Source organism: Channa argus, chromosome 22 (assembly GCF_033026475.1).
Source record: "Channa argus isolate prfri chromosome 22, Channa argus male v1.0, whole genome shotgun sequence".
Classification (NCBI taxonomy): Eukaryota; Metazoa; Chordata; class Actinopteri; order Anabantiformes; family Channidae; genus Channa; species Channa argus.
In genome coordinates this window covers 10742007-10757491 of record NC_090218.1, presented here as the reverse complement: position 1 = coordinate 10757491, position 15485 = coordinate 10742007, and positions in this window count along the sequence as shown.

The window sequence follows — 15485 nt, the reverse complement described above, 5'->3', positions numbered from 1 at the left end:
TTTCTTTCTAAAGGAAGACAACACGATACAGCAAAGTCAGATGGTCAGTGGAGAAGCCATCAAGTGTCTTTATTCATGGTCTGTGATGGCTTTTTTCACATGCAGGCAGCCTGGCTAATGAGCAGAGTCCAGGCCTTAGTCCTGGCCCAGGGCTACATGCTGGCAGGCTACAGGGGAGAACACGGAGTCAGATGGGGGTCAGTTTCCCAGCCATACAGGGAGGCTGGGACCTGAGACCTCCTCTGAGGGCGCCCATCTAATGTCTAATCCCCAGGAAATACAGGCAGGTTTCACCCCCCCCTCCCCCTCCCCCTCCCCCCACGTTCTACCCCTCCCCTCATTTTCCCCTCCATCCCATCATCCTACCATCCATTCCTCATCTCGCAGGCGGAAAAGCCCCGTAAATTCAAAGCATCTGTACGGGCAAGGGCCAATCCGAGGGCTGCCTTTCCCAGAGCCCGCGCAGATTTTATTCTTTGCACGAAAAAACACAGGGGGAGAAGGGGGGCGGGGGGAGGAAAAATAAAAATGAAAGTAAAGCAAACAGCGGGGGAAGATCAAGGAGGAGACGAGATGAGGGGTAAGGAGCTGGTCATCAGAGATCTGCCTCGCTCTCCACTGTGTTCATATGAAGAAAGTAATTTCTTCATGTTCTTCATGGTCGTGAGTCGTGACTGGAGGCTGATAACAAACAGGCTGCTTCCAACTGCTACTGGTTTCGGACTTTTACTCTGCCGCTGTAGGTGCTGGCGGAAAACAAGACAAGGCCAACAAACCTTTTACCAGCTTATCACGCTCATTATTTCAGAAAACTGCCACCAAAAAAGTGATTGACAGGAAATTGCTATTGCAACAGTCACTAAAAGGTCTTTAAATAGCAAAATGTATTTCTATTGTCAAACGAATATGAGTTCAGTGTTTTGCGTTTCTGATCATTTCTCCTGTATCAACACATTACATCCTGTAATGAACTGGATACGTCTCCCTGTGGGAAACCTGTGCACCCGGCTACTCTTTATGTTCCAGTAAGTTAATGAAAACGTCCCAAACCCTCTGCGGTGACGCTGGTTTTCTGGCGGAGCAGGAAATAAAGCTTCTGTGAAGTATATTTGTGAGCTGGTGCGCAGTTTTGTGCTTCTCAGCAACAGTTTAAACAGTAGCTTTTGGTCATGTTCGGTCAGAGCAGGGTTTCATGTGGTCCGGGGCAAAGTCGTAACGTGAAATTCGATAATGTCCAGGAACTCAAGAGGTGGATTTACACATGAGCCAGAAATAAAAAGTGGATCCAACCTCATGTGATCCAAATTGGTTATTTTGAGAACCTGTGGAATCTGGGCTGAATGGGTAAGTTTGAAGTAAGTTTCTTTAGAGAACCAGATGAGCCGCTTTGGTTGTGACAGAAAAGCTGCACACTCCTCGTGTTCATACTTCACTGTCCTCATGTCCACAGCTGGCTGCCAACATGGCATCATTCCTGAATCGCGTCTCAATCCAAATTAAACCTACAGCACTTTTCACAAGGAACCACCCACAACACTAAATGTTGATTTTGGCTGAAGTTTCAGTGTGAGACCCCAAAAAAACAGGTTCTTAAGTAATGAGGTTCCACATGAACAAACGAGTCTCTGACCACAGTTGGACATAGGGATTTCTGCATGAATCTAAATCTGATGACCTTTCCCTAAAGTGAGGTCAGATCAAGAACCAGAGTATTCCCAGTTCGGATGAAACCAAGTTTCTCTTATTAAAAAAAAAACGATTAGTCATTTATTTAAACTAAGCGTTCAGCTCTAAAGTCTGCTGTTTTTTTACTTTTCCTATTTATGCAACTCATTTAAAATATTTATAAAAGTGTTATGGGGGCCTGGTGGCTCAGTGGTAGAGGCTCACTGGGTTGGGATGCAGAAGGCCACAGGATCGAATTCCACCCCGCCAGGCGTGGCCCCGCCCATCCACCGAGGACCACCCTGGTGCCTTTCCTGAGCCCGGACAACACGGGACGGTTGCGGCAGGAAAGGCCTCCGACATAGAAACTCAACGTGCGGAACGCGTTCCGCCGTGGCAGCCCCCTGGAGGGACAAGATGCAGCAACTTTGCCGTTTTCACTCGCTCTTTTTAATTGACAAGACCAAAGGCCTTAGGACCAAACAGCAGACAGACGCGATTACACTCAGAACTAGGAACATGATAGGAGTCAGTTTCTATTCGCCAAGGTACAATCTACTCTATTGTTTATGGCTAATTATTGGAGCCGCTGCTAATAATCTTCAGTGGTGATAATATTTCAAGTTGTGTCTCACAGGAGACAAAAAAACCCATGTTAGGTGTTTTAACTGAAGAGGTTATGGTTATATATTAAATTACGGTAAAAATAGATATCCAACATAAATCCACATTACGGACCACCCCAACTGCCTTATGTTTCCCTCACTACATCGCGGACACGCTGCTTCATGCTCCAGCACTGATGTAAATGGTGAGGTGTAGATACGCGAGGCTGCTTTTTATACCAATCCACCACCGTGACCCCGGTGTCCTTTACTGCATAGGGAGCAGACTACAAAGAGCAGGGATGTGAAGTAATGCTGAATAATCCAGTGTGTGGACAGGTCACTAAAAACGAAGCTAGTCTATGCTCCTGTGGCCTACCGTGAGCTAGTGTCCCTTAATCCCATGATCCACAACCATTAAACAAGGCTCAAGAAAGGATATCAAACATCTACCAAACAGTGAGAGCGAGTGCCACCCGTCCCTACAATGTCCCCTTCAGTCCACAAGTCCTTACCGAGCTATAGTGGCTGCAGCTGCAGAGCGTCAGGAGATTAATAAGTCTGGGTGAAGAAGCCTGCTGCCTGGGACACTCGCATGCCACCTCGAAAGGGTTAAGTCGGATCCAAGCCTGGCCACATCACGCTGTTGGGCCATTTAGTGCAGGAAACCTGATAGTGTGGTTCCTTTTGATGGCCTGATTCCCAGGCTTAGGAGAATAAATTAAATGCAATCCCCGCTAAGGCCTCAGCTGGATCGGCAGAGCATACTGATTTAGGCTTTTCATCTGGGGAGCTATTCCCTGCCTCCCCGCTCTCCTTTTCCACACAGACCCCCCTCTCCATCCACCAGCCATCACCTCTGCCCCACTGGGGAAAATGGTGAATATGGTTTAAAATATGGCTTTTTTTTTTTTTTGTGGCAATAATGAAGCCTGAATGTAGCTGTCAGTCACAGAGAGAGTCAGAAGAAAGTGACAGGACGTGTTGATGCCGCTGCCAGGGGAATGGAAATCAGAAGACAAGGATGGAGATGTATCATCCGCCGGCTCAAGAGTCTGAGGTTCAGAATATTTAGTCCTAATCCATCAGCGCTTTGTGAAGGGTTTTAAGTATCGCTCGGAAGTAGCTGGTGGCAAGGATGGAATATGTGATCAGACTGTTCTGTGTCTTCATCTCAAGGTGTCAAAAAGTTCCTCGTTTGCATGATCACTGTAAGGAAGTATGTGCGTGATGTCACTGTCGAGGAACAAGTGCACGTTGTAAACATGCACAATGCTGCAGGCCTGCAAAGTTCGACTGACACAAGCTGAAAAATAAAAGCAGCTCTGGGGACATGTGATACAGCTGTGTTTAGTTTTCAGAGGATCACATGATGCTAAGGTGCAAGAAGATTTATCACTAGACTCCACTTTTGTTTGAGAAGAAGGAATTCCAGGGCACAAATAGAGCCACACAATGCAGTTTAAAGAATAACCTTAAAAGACAAAATACAGACAGAAGTAAGAAAAAGAAATTAATACAAATCAATACTGAAAAGGAGCAAGAAATTCAAATTGTGAAAAATGTGAAAATCTGTCACAAAATGTAGTACGAACTCCATAACACAGGGGCATAGAGCTATATTTATCTGTATTTACAGATTGTTTTACACATTCAATTATAATTTATCATGAGTTTCATTTGCTGGATAGCTTTCACCAGGTTACAATTCTTAACTGCTTTAATCATTCAGCACCAATACTTTAATAACACGTTAAAGTTTATGACTAAAATATGCATCTGTTTCGTAAAAGTGGAACCGACACAGCGTGTCTACTGTGTTTGGAGACACTTCACAGACTGTCACTGAAAAATGTCGATGCTTGTCAGAGCACATCTGTGCTGATGATCAAGCCAACAACAGAAAATAAATGTAAAAGGGAAAAAAAAAAAAAAAAAACTTGCAGATTGAGCTTAAACGTGCAAAAAACGTGCAAGAATCATTGACCGTGCATAAACAGCATATCAGATGTTCATATGATAAGTTGTTTATGTTCTATTGAGAATAAGTGAGTGTTGATGAGATTTGAAAATCATTGCATTCTATTTTTGTTTACGTTTTCACATGGAACTGTGGTTGCAAAATAAAAAAAAATTGACATGAAACACTTTTGCATGAAAATAATACGTGAGAAAAAGTTTGTGGCACAGACCACATCCCGAATGACCATTTCTTCTCCAGGGTGTTTCTCTTTTTTTGGCACACGCGAGGACACAGAGTATCAAGAGTCTTGCATAACCTGGCTTTCCATGGAGGAATTTGCATTGTTGTCCAAAGCAGACACGTCCAGTTATGAATTTAAATGAGTCATCTGTCCGTGTAATATCAGTCTAGGGACGGAGATACAGGGCTTTTTTTTCTGCTTTCTGCCCTTTTGTCTTCCCCTCGCACTCCATCTGTCAGCGGCAGACAAACACGGCCTGTGTGCTGTTCCTGTATGATACATGAGCAGCAGTGGGTGGTCGCTGCGATGACTCCGTCCACAGTTTGGTGAGCAGTCAAACCGGAACAGGATTTCATCATGGTGGAATAAAGGAAAACCACTGAGGACAGCGAGTCTCGGGCGCTAAATGCCAAAAATGCTAATGTTGTGTATAAAGAGTTTGCATGGTGACGGCCCACCCTCCATTTATGTGTGCGTGGACTTCAACACTGGAGGAAATATTAATACGCAGCTAAGACAAACGTGGTGCCTTTAATGACCTTTGTCACGGAAAATCAGCCCAACTTTTATAGTTTTAACACTTGATGGAGCAGAAGATTTATCATCCATTGTGAAACAAGTGATGAACCAGTGAATTAAAGCAAAATCATAAATATCTACCAACATCTCGTCATGTTTATTTCGTGCCCAACCCTGAACAAACTGCTACGATCGCTCAGTCTTGATCCGTGTTTTGGGGTTAAAAAAACCAAAACATAACCATTTGGCACCACTGTCGGCGATATCGGCCATTTTTACATTTACATTTACATTTTACATTACATTTACATTTACATTTACATTTTAGTTCCTGGCACCAAAAGGAAAATGTGCATAATGTAACAGACACCTGCCTCCCAGAAAAGACCTACAGCTTTTCACCATAGGAGAGTCTGCACTCTCAGGTCACATGAAAGGTGTGTTGTAATGTAGAAGTTTCCAGTAGCGTTAGACCAACTTTACTCAGAAATGTTCATATGTTTATCCTAACCGCTAGCTGGCCAAGACGCAGGCTAAAAGACTGGGAGGCACTGTGTGTGTGTTGGTGTGATGATGCTAGTATTGCATGTCATTTACAGTGTGACCTGCTCGTTTTTGGAATTTGCAGTGAATGGACCCAACGTTACTTTAGTAACTTTCTGCAAAAGAAATGTTCAGCAAACCATGTGTTAATATAATGCAGCCCAGTCCGACTCCAACAGCAGCTATGACCTCAGTAATGAACACATAGTAGAATTATCACCTGTGTGACACTTTAAACATTAGAAATAACAAATTACAACCTCGTAAAAGTAAATTCCACGGCAGAGTTGCTGCATTGGGTGGTCATAATGTTATGTTATGTTTTTAAACTTTTTGCCGGACTTGGCACTAGTTTGTGTTGTTAATGCGGTTTTGTTAGTCAAATCAAGTTTTGCTTTGATTTGCACCATACAAAGACAAATGTGCTAGAAAAGCTTGAAAAGTTAAGGTTCGACAACTGTTTGGCTCAACTCCTAATGTTCACATAACGGCAGTAGAGGAAAATGTGCATAATCCAAATTTTTCTCAGCAGAAAATGGGTTAAAAATTTGAGCTACATTTAGGTGATTTGTGATGCTGGAGGACTCACGAGTTGCCAACATGTGCCGCAGCTTATGGAGACCACAGACATTCGAGGGGTTGGGAACTATTAGGTGCCTTGAGAGGAACATACTGGAAAATTTTACCTGGTAGTTACATCTCCCTTTGCTGCAGTGACGTGCAGGTGCGATGTAGAAGCTGGGGACAGCATCGCTCGGTGTGGTTAACAGGTGCAAAGCACACGCCTGACCACACGTCTCTGTTTCAAAAGTAACAAGCAGAGCTAAATTTATTCAATTTATTCAAACATATATTACAGTTCATGTTTTCCGTCTTATTGTGAACGATGTTGTTTTGGGGGAAAACGCTCATAACGATTATGAGATTTATTGCAGCTACCTTGTCAGTATTAAAACGATAAAATCCCTGCAATCTGAGATACAGTTTACCGATATAAACCTGCATTGCCACCAATCAGCCAAAGCTGCAACAGGACGTGGATGAGTCACTTTTAAACAATTCCATATTTCACTGGACGAGCCAGTGGATTCCTCTCACGGGAACAGGACAACAGGTCAGGTAACGCACTGCTGGACAGCTGTAAGCTGCCAGTACTGGTCCCTCCATTGTCTTATACTGAGGTTATTCACACATATTCACACACTTCTTTGTCTGCAGGGTTAATGTATGGGCCAGATCAAAGGGTCAGGTCCAGGAGATAAACTCTGGCCCTGCGGGGTCCAGCCCCCTCTCTCGGTAGATCCGCAAATCATTAAGCTGAAGGTGATCCACAGCAGCTCCCTGAGTAGCCCCAGAGGATCTTGGGCCAGATAGAGGAGGATTTGTCCGAACCGCGAGCTGCCACTCATGTTGACGCTACTCTGTCGCTCAGCTTTGAGCCTCGGCTTGCTCAGAAGCAGACATGAGAGCCACTCAAGACACCCCTAGAGATAAAAGACACTTCACCCCTGACAGGACGGATCTGGCTGAAATCACACCGTGCACATTACGCTCTCTGCCGGCTTTGTGCGAGGGATCTCCAAGAAGGAATCCTTTTGAAAGGGCCAAATATTTAGCCGGTTGAATGTCTGGAGGCTTTATTGGGCAGAAAATTTTGAATGGGAAGCAAAAAAAGAAAAGGGCCCGTGCTTGTTCCTGCTTGATTTGGAATACACTTCTAACAATGTCGACAAGGGCGGATGAATGGGTACGTGTGTCATCGCTGCTGACATGCTAAATGAAGGGTATCAAAGCGTGGAGGTTTGGCATGAAGGCAGGGCTAGAACGAGAGAGAGAGAGACGAGAAGAAAGGAGGCAGGCGGAGCAGCGTAGGCGAGATAACAGCCTGAAAGAAAGTGATAAAGACTGGAGGAAAAGAAGTAAAAGGTACATCTGGGAGGCACCAGCAGGTGGGCAGCCTTTCAACAAACGGGCCTCAAAAATGCGATGTGTTTTAAGGAGGACTTCTTCATCGCCGCGATACCTGCGTGGGGCGGAGGGAGGTCGGCCTCCGGCTAATTGGCATCCCAGCCTTCTGCAGAGGAGCGAGGGGGCTCTCACCTCGGTGCTTTGATACCTTTAGAGGGAGACAAATGACGCCAGCCCCCCACCACCCCACCACACACACACACACACACACACTCGAGAAAAGAGGAAGATGGGAGGAGGAAGGGTGAGGGTGCACCTCGGGGCGAGCTTTGGCGCGTGACTCAAGTTCTGCCGTGTTTGTGTGAACGTTGCCTTAACTGTGTGTGTGTGTGTGTGTGTGTGTGTGTGTGTGTGTGTGTGTGTGTGTGTGTGTGTGTGTGTGTGTGTGTGTGTGTGTGTGTGTGTGTGTGTGTGTGTGTGTGTGTGTGTGTGTGTGTGTGTGTGTGTGTGTGTGTGTGTGTGTGTGTGTGTGTGTGTGTGTGTGTGTGTGTGTTCATGCATTTACATGTGCAAGCCTGCACACTTTCAACACAGGGAGGTGAGTGTGTGTTTTGTGTCCGACTGTTTTGCTCATTCCAGGTATTCAGCAGGGTGTGTACCAGGGTGTGACGGCTGCATTAAACACTGACAGCAATGAAATACTGTTTCAAGGTCTTTGAGGTCAAATATAATTCCTGCAAACCGTGGTTTGATGAAATGCAGTGAGCTCCTCTGACACATCCATAAACAGCAATAAGTACATATAATTACAATACGTATAACTGATGGATTTTTACTTTAAATCTTGTATTATTTGCTACATTGACTTTTCCAGGTTTCAGAGGCAAAAATACTTTTACTCCTCTACATTTATTTGATCACAACGGTTACTTTTCAGAATCGGATTAATATCACAATATACAGAATGAATATCAGATTTTACTGAGCCCTGGTGCGAAACCCACAAGCTACAAAACACTGTGGAAAGTACTTTTACTTATTAGATTCAGCAGCTTTGTTTATCAAAGCAGCTTTCAACATCCTTAAAATGAGCTCCAGCTTGACCAGCTGCAGTATAATTCAAAACTATCTGCATTGATGTAAAATAAATAATTCTGCATGAAGACTACACTCTTACCTTTGAGGATTTAGTACAGTACTACTTAAACTTTAAAAATACTTTGGACTTTTGAATGTAACTTTTTTGCACTTAAAGATACTTTAACATAAAGATAAAATATGACTTTTTTCCTAATATCGTTTCTAATATCAGCCCGTCCCCCTCCCCAGCTGTGCAGTGCCGGCCCAAGCCCGGTAGAAATTGGGGAGGGTTGCGTCAGGAAGAGCATCCGGCGTAAGAACTGTGCCAAATCAACATGCGGACAAAATGATGAGCTGTGGCGACACTGAACTCACGGGATAAACCGAAAGGACAAAAAAAAGAAGAAAAAAAAACTTGAAACATATTAGTATTACCTGATGTTCGTGCAGTAATGACATAATGAATGAAATATATTAAAATATTACATAAACAGTGTTTTCATATTAAATTTCATGTTGATTTCGATTCAGTTCTGTTTCCATGCACTGAAATAATTCTTCTGACGGGAGGATATAATCAAAAACCTGGGGAGCATTTGCAGATTACATCTATGTGCATTTGGTTGGGGTGAGGCTGGTGTTAATTTCAAACACTGGGTGTGACCCTAAATCCACACAGGCCGCTCTGAGACACGCAGCCCCAGAGACGCCGCCGCGATCCTCGGCCAGCTGATTTCCTGAAACACCAGAGGCCGGGAGTCAGATGGCGACAGATGGAGAGATGGAGATAAAAGTCAGGAGCAGTACATCAGCTTTTCCAGTTGCATCACCATCCTCCGTGACAACCAATGTCAGCATCACAGAGATCCATTAGTGAAATGGCTTTTTTGTCCAGTTACCCAGATAACATGCTGTGATCATGTATTAAACACTAAATTAATCAAATTGTTGACAGAGTCTATGAAATGTCCAGATAAGTCTGCAAGCTGCTTGAACAGAATCAGAAGGAATCAGGTAAGATTTTCCCTTAATACACTTAATAAACACTTAATATGTAGAGATGTAAAAAGAAAATATGTAGGTCGGCACACACACAGCAGCCGCACATGCTGTCACTCTGAGCCACACTAGTCACACAAACGCTCAATCAAGCTTCCAGGAAGTGATCGGAAGGTTGTAATGGACTTTCCTGTTTTTAAAACAACCCTTCAGTGAGCTGAAGGTCGGCTTTGTACTCCGTCCAATCAACTCCTGCGATGGCTGATGCTGCCACGGGCCCCTGGCATCCAGTCAGTTGACTCTGCAGTCGACCGTGTTTCTAACCTTTCAAAACTGATGGTGCAACACGTACAGTACGTCCACCTCACGCCCCGACTGTGCAGAGGTGACTTATCTCTGTCCGTCTTTTTGCATCGTTAACACAACCTGTGTCATGGTTCACGTGAACAACAACTGAATGCGTGGATGAAATACTAAAGGGGGGCTACTGGGCATAGGTCCCAGGGCCAAATTGAGGCCCCTGCTGAGCTATAAGGACTAAAAAGAGGCACAAATCACTGAAAAAGTCAATATAGTTTATATATAAAACTACTGACTACAGTTGCTTTGTGCTCTGCTGATGTTTCACTCACTTACAGACGGATGAATTGCAATTGGAAAGTGCTGCGAGTAGAAGCCAGAATCAACATCCTGTCTGCAGCTCTGAGATGATTTTCACTGGCTTCCAGCAGAACATCAGAAAGGCGCCGTCCAGCTTTTTTCCCCATGAAACAATACAGTATAAAGTGCAGTGATTGTTTGTAAATGGGAAACTCGTCTATATGAACAATGTCAATTATTTTAAGGTTTGATACGATTGACAGTGTGAAGAGTAAATTATCTCCAAACTCTTTCTGGGACATTAGAACATTTTGATTCACATCTTTCTGCTTGCACATCAGCACAGTTTTGAACACAGATTCAAACTAAAAATGCTTCAAAAGTCTGTATTTGTATGCAATAAAAGGTTTTTTTATTGGGGGGGGGGGGGGGGCATGAACGTGAGCATGAACGTCATGGGAAGAGACATTATTGGCCTGAAAGCGGTGTCAGATTTACCTGCACATGGACCAAATCAGGGCCGATCAGATCAGCAACGGACTACATCTGGATTCAAAGCTGTTCGAATCCGGAGTGTACTGGAAGTAAGAGACACCAGAGACTGTTGGGGAGAAGCAACCATCTGTAGACATGCTGTCCTCTGCTCCTCTGCTTCTTCCACATTGGTGCTCTGCTTCGACAGTGCAGAACATCTCAGGTCGGCTTTGTCCTGATATGTTCAAGCCTCACTGTGCTGTTCGGCCATTTTGTCTTGTTGTTTTTAGTCGTTTTCCGTCTATTTTTTAGGCGAATGTTTTGTGTATTTGAGCATTTTGTGCTTTTAAATTTTGTGTATTTTGATGTCTTGTTTGTTTGTGTACGTTTTTATTACCATTTCATATGTTCGGGGTATTTTCATGACTATTTTTGTTCCTTTTGTGTCATTTTATGGACATTTTGTGTGAGTTTCTGGAAGTTGTGTCCCACTCCAACCAGCTCCTGCCATTTACCATGTTTACACTAATTCACATATTCTTGCAGATTCTGCAGATAAATGAGTGTAAAATTTGCATTACAGACTGTACATGCAAAGCAGACTGGATGCAGACTTGTTTGACACTTTTATGACTTTGACTTCTCTCAGATCAAGCACTGAATCCAACACTTCCAATAGCATCTTTCATTGTACATGTTATTGAAAAGTCATCACCACCTCCATCCTGAAACATTGACAGGTGCAGCCAACCTGGTGGTCTTTGGGTGGGACAGAGGCTGGAAAAGAAGTTTCTTGATACGTAAACATGTACCTGTGAACATATATGCGTGTATTTTTCCAGAAGGTTGAGTCTTTTTGTGCTTGCTCAGGCCACACATGTACGTCTTTGTGTTTGTGTTTTGGGTGTCAGGGTCTTCTCAACGCTTTAAGCCTTTTCCTTTTATGTCATCACAAAGACAGTAGGACCTTAGGCTTTAACCTATCTGACACACACACACACACACACACACACTGCAGAGTGTGTGCAGAGCTCAGGAGGCAGGTCTGGGCGTCACCGCAACCCCCTTTGAGTTCAAAGTCCAGCAGAACAATCGGACACAATTAGGAGCTTACAGAAAGGATCTGGGCCTTTCGCTGCTGGGATCATAGATGGAAGAGTGAATTCAGAATCTGTGTGTGTGTGTGTGTGTGTGTCTGTGTGTGTGTGTGTGTTTCGGTCTTTGTTACCTTTGTTTTTCTGTTCCGTCTCAAAGAAAAGTGCTTTAAAAAGGAAATAATTACGTTAATGACGATAACCATCCTGGACAAAGTCTTGGGAAAGTCCTCGCTAGTTTCCATTAGGGTGATTACTTTTAGACAAACTTGGTCGTCTAGGAGGAGATGGAAAATGAATATGATAAATCGTGCCAGTTAACATTGAGTGTGTTTGTAGAATAATATTAGCCTTGCTAAACAACTAGCAATGAAGAAAACTGTGGTTGTGATTGTGGAATTAAAGTATCAACAGCTACAGATGTATAAAGAAAAATTACATTTCTAATTCAATTTTGTAACAGTGGTTCTGATCCATATATTATGCCTTATTTAATAAAAATGTTTATTAAATCCAATGTTGAACCACATATAACTGAGCTAGTAATTGTTCTGGAACTTGCTGGTAGTCATTTACTCTATATTTGCATAGTGATTCATGTAAAACGATTATTATTTTTTATTGTTTGCTATTTATTGTCTTGTTAAATACTGAAACTACAAACTAGGTGTTTTAGGTGACTTTTATTTTCATTATAACTTCATATCATGCTTATACATGTTGGTCTGACCCCTGTTTAGCAGCAGTTTTAGTAACTTAAACCAATGAACTTAAACCAATGAAGTACTTTTGCTCCAACACTTATTGCAGTTTCTCTTTACTGAAACTTAGGATGCAACTAATGATTTAACAGAAAACAATTAATATTATTGCTACTAATGTTATCAACTCAACAGTTTAATCCATAAAATAAGTAAAAACAACATTTCCCATGACAGCGTCTCACACTGGAAGGTGACAAACCTTAAACATCAGAGCAGCAACTTGTAAATAAGGATCTATACTGATAATGAACCATCATCTAATGAATTATCAGTTTCAATAACAGACTCCATGTAATTCATAAACAGTTACACACACACACAAATCAACATGCACACATACACGTCCACCCCTCCACCCATGGAGCACATTGTACATGGTGTCCCCTCTGTCTGCGTCCCACTCATTGTGTGCACCCGGTGTAACTGGAGACCAGTCTAGACTGGCTGGCTACTGGCTCTAATCCTCAGAAACATGCAGCTGAATCAATCTGAAACCAGAGAGCTGCCTGCCGTCGCCCCTGTTAGCAGCCCGACAGCCCAAACACTCGTTCGTTAGGACAAACATGCAAATAACACACATTTAGCACACGTCACCGCTCGCATATCAACCTCGTGTGGTGTGGGGTTTGACACATCAAGACGAGGTCGGGTGATGAAGACCAACTGCTGCGTTGGCTCATGTCGGTGCTTATGTGAGAGGCGGAGAAAGCAGACAACCTGGGGGCACTGATATACACACGCCGTAAATACTGGTCTCTTCTCATGCGCTGGTTCACTAATCAATCTAAGCCTCCAATGGGGGTCCGACTGGTGCAGGACGACACGCGGCGATGGCCTGACCTCAGTGTGTCAATGCGTTTAAAAAATGCTTCTAGAAAAACCAATTGCTTCAAATTAGTCTTGTCATAGTCCTTAATTCATGAATTAGTCTTCGAAAAGTGATTTGGATTATTTATTGTATTCAGGTCCTTCATGTAAAGATACAAAATGCAGCTGTGCTACCACGACACTGGGTCAGTGGGCTCTGCTCTCCCCCCCTCCACCAATCTCCACACAGCAATGCAGGTACTTTTAATTATCAAACTATAATAAATAAGCAGAAACTGGGCGGCAGTGGCTCAGATTATAGAGCCTAGAGGTTCGCGGCCCGCTCTTCCCGACCACATGCCGAGCGTGCAGTGCCCGTCCCGAGCCCGGTAGAATTTGGGGAGGGTTGCGTCAGGAAGGGCATCCGGTGTAAAAACAACATGCGGACAAATGATCCGCTGCGGTGACCCTGAACTCGCAGGTGAGGCCGAAAGGACCAGAAATGAATAAGCAGGAATGATGTCTCATCTCTGATTGGTTGAAAGGACGAGCCTTGCACCAAACAGGAGGCAGTGACAAAACCTCTACACAGTAAGATTCATTCTGGAGCACATTTCTGAGAAAATGGTCAAAAATATCTGCGGCTGTAACTTTAATTACTTATACTATGTTATGAAAATACTGTTTACAAGACAGAGTATAATCAGGAAAGTAGCTACATTTTTAAATTGTCCTGGAGACTTTGAATTATTAATAATCAGGTATTATGCACAGTACAAGCATTATACTACTGTAATTGAGGTGCAGCTCACACTTAAGCATTTTTATAAAAAGTTGCAACTAATGACGTTTGACTGTTTTTTGACTCATTATTTGGCAGCTGGACACCTCGTTGTTTGTCATGTATGCGTCCACTGTAAAGCTGTAAATGCACCTGAAACCTAACCGGGGCGCAGGAACACGTCATTGGGAACTGTACTTACTTTTGATAGAGGACTGAGTAGTGTCCCGTTTGTCCCGGCAGAGGTGGGCGACTTATGACGGCGGATTTTTCCCCTCATGAAACTCAAGCAGTAGAAAGAAAAGTCAAACTGATCATCATCATGATGAGCAGAAACACATGGTGGTGATCATCTTTACGTCCCGTCTCATTCTCCAGCGTGACACCGAGGGAGGAGGGGAGGTTCTAAGCGGATGGTATGACAGGCAGACGTGGTGAAGTGACTCCATCTTGTAACGTGTCTGTCATTTGTCTTTTTTCCGTGTCTGTGCATTTGACGAACCTGAGGACCATCAGTCTGTAACCGAAGCCTCTGAAGAAATACAGCTGTGCAACAAAAATGAATCTTTTATAGAAACAGAAACAGGTATATTTAATGAAGATTAAAGGTTTATGGGGGGGGGGGGGGGGGGTACCTCTGATACCTTTCTTTTCATTCTCAATGTAGAAACAAGACAGTCAACCTTCCTATACAACGAAACTGCAAACATGATTACATTTTTGTAGCAAAGTACTTCCATTAAGGGAAAAGGAGCTGCCAGGAGGTGTTTGGGGAGGGGGGTGTGTGTGCAAAGTATGTGACTCTCAAGCCAAAGGCCTGCGTTCGGTTTCAGAGTCCCTTGTCTGGTTTGGTCCCGCCAGGAAAACCACTGATGTCAGAGTTAGAGAAAGATTGTGGATTTTGTTTTTTAAAGCGCTAAAACATATTTCGTATATATGGTTGTACTTTCCTGTATGACACCAACCCCTCGATTGTCCACTGACCCTAACCAGCTGCTGTAACGACCTACACACAACAACAAAAGTATTAGACCAGTATTTACAGTATTAGACCAGTATGACCAGTATTAGAGCAGTATTTACAGTATTAGACCAGTATTTACAGTATTAGACCAGTATTTACAGTATTAGAGCAGTATTTACAGTATTAGACCAGTATTTACAGTATTAGAGCAGTATTTACAGTGCTGTATCAACAAATACGAGGCTCACCCTTCTAACCAATCAGAGAAGGCCAAACCGTGGGCATCACACGCTGACACGAGGCTACAATGCCTGTATTTCTGAGACTTTTCAGGCTTTGACACAGTGTCAGAATTCGAGGCCTTGGGTGGATTCACTTTGAGGCTTGAGCTACAGCTAACTTGATTCTTAAAAGCTGCACATTGTGGCTTTAATAAAACTAAAACAGCATAAAGTATTCTGACCATCTATTGGGCGGA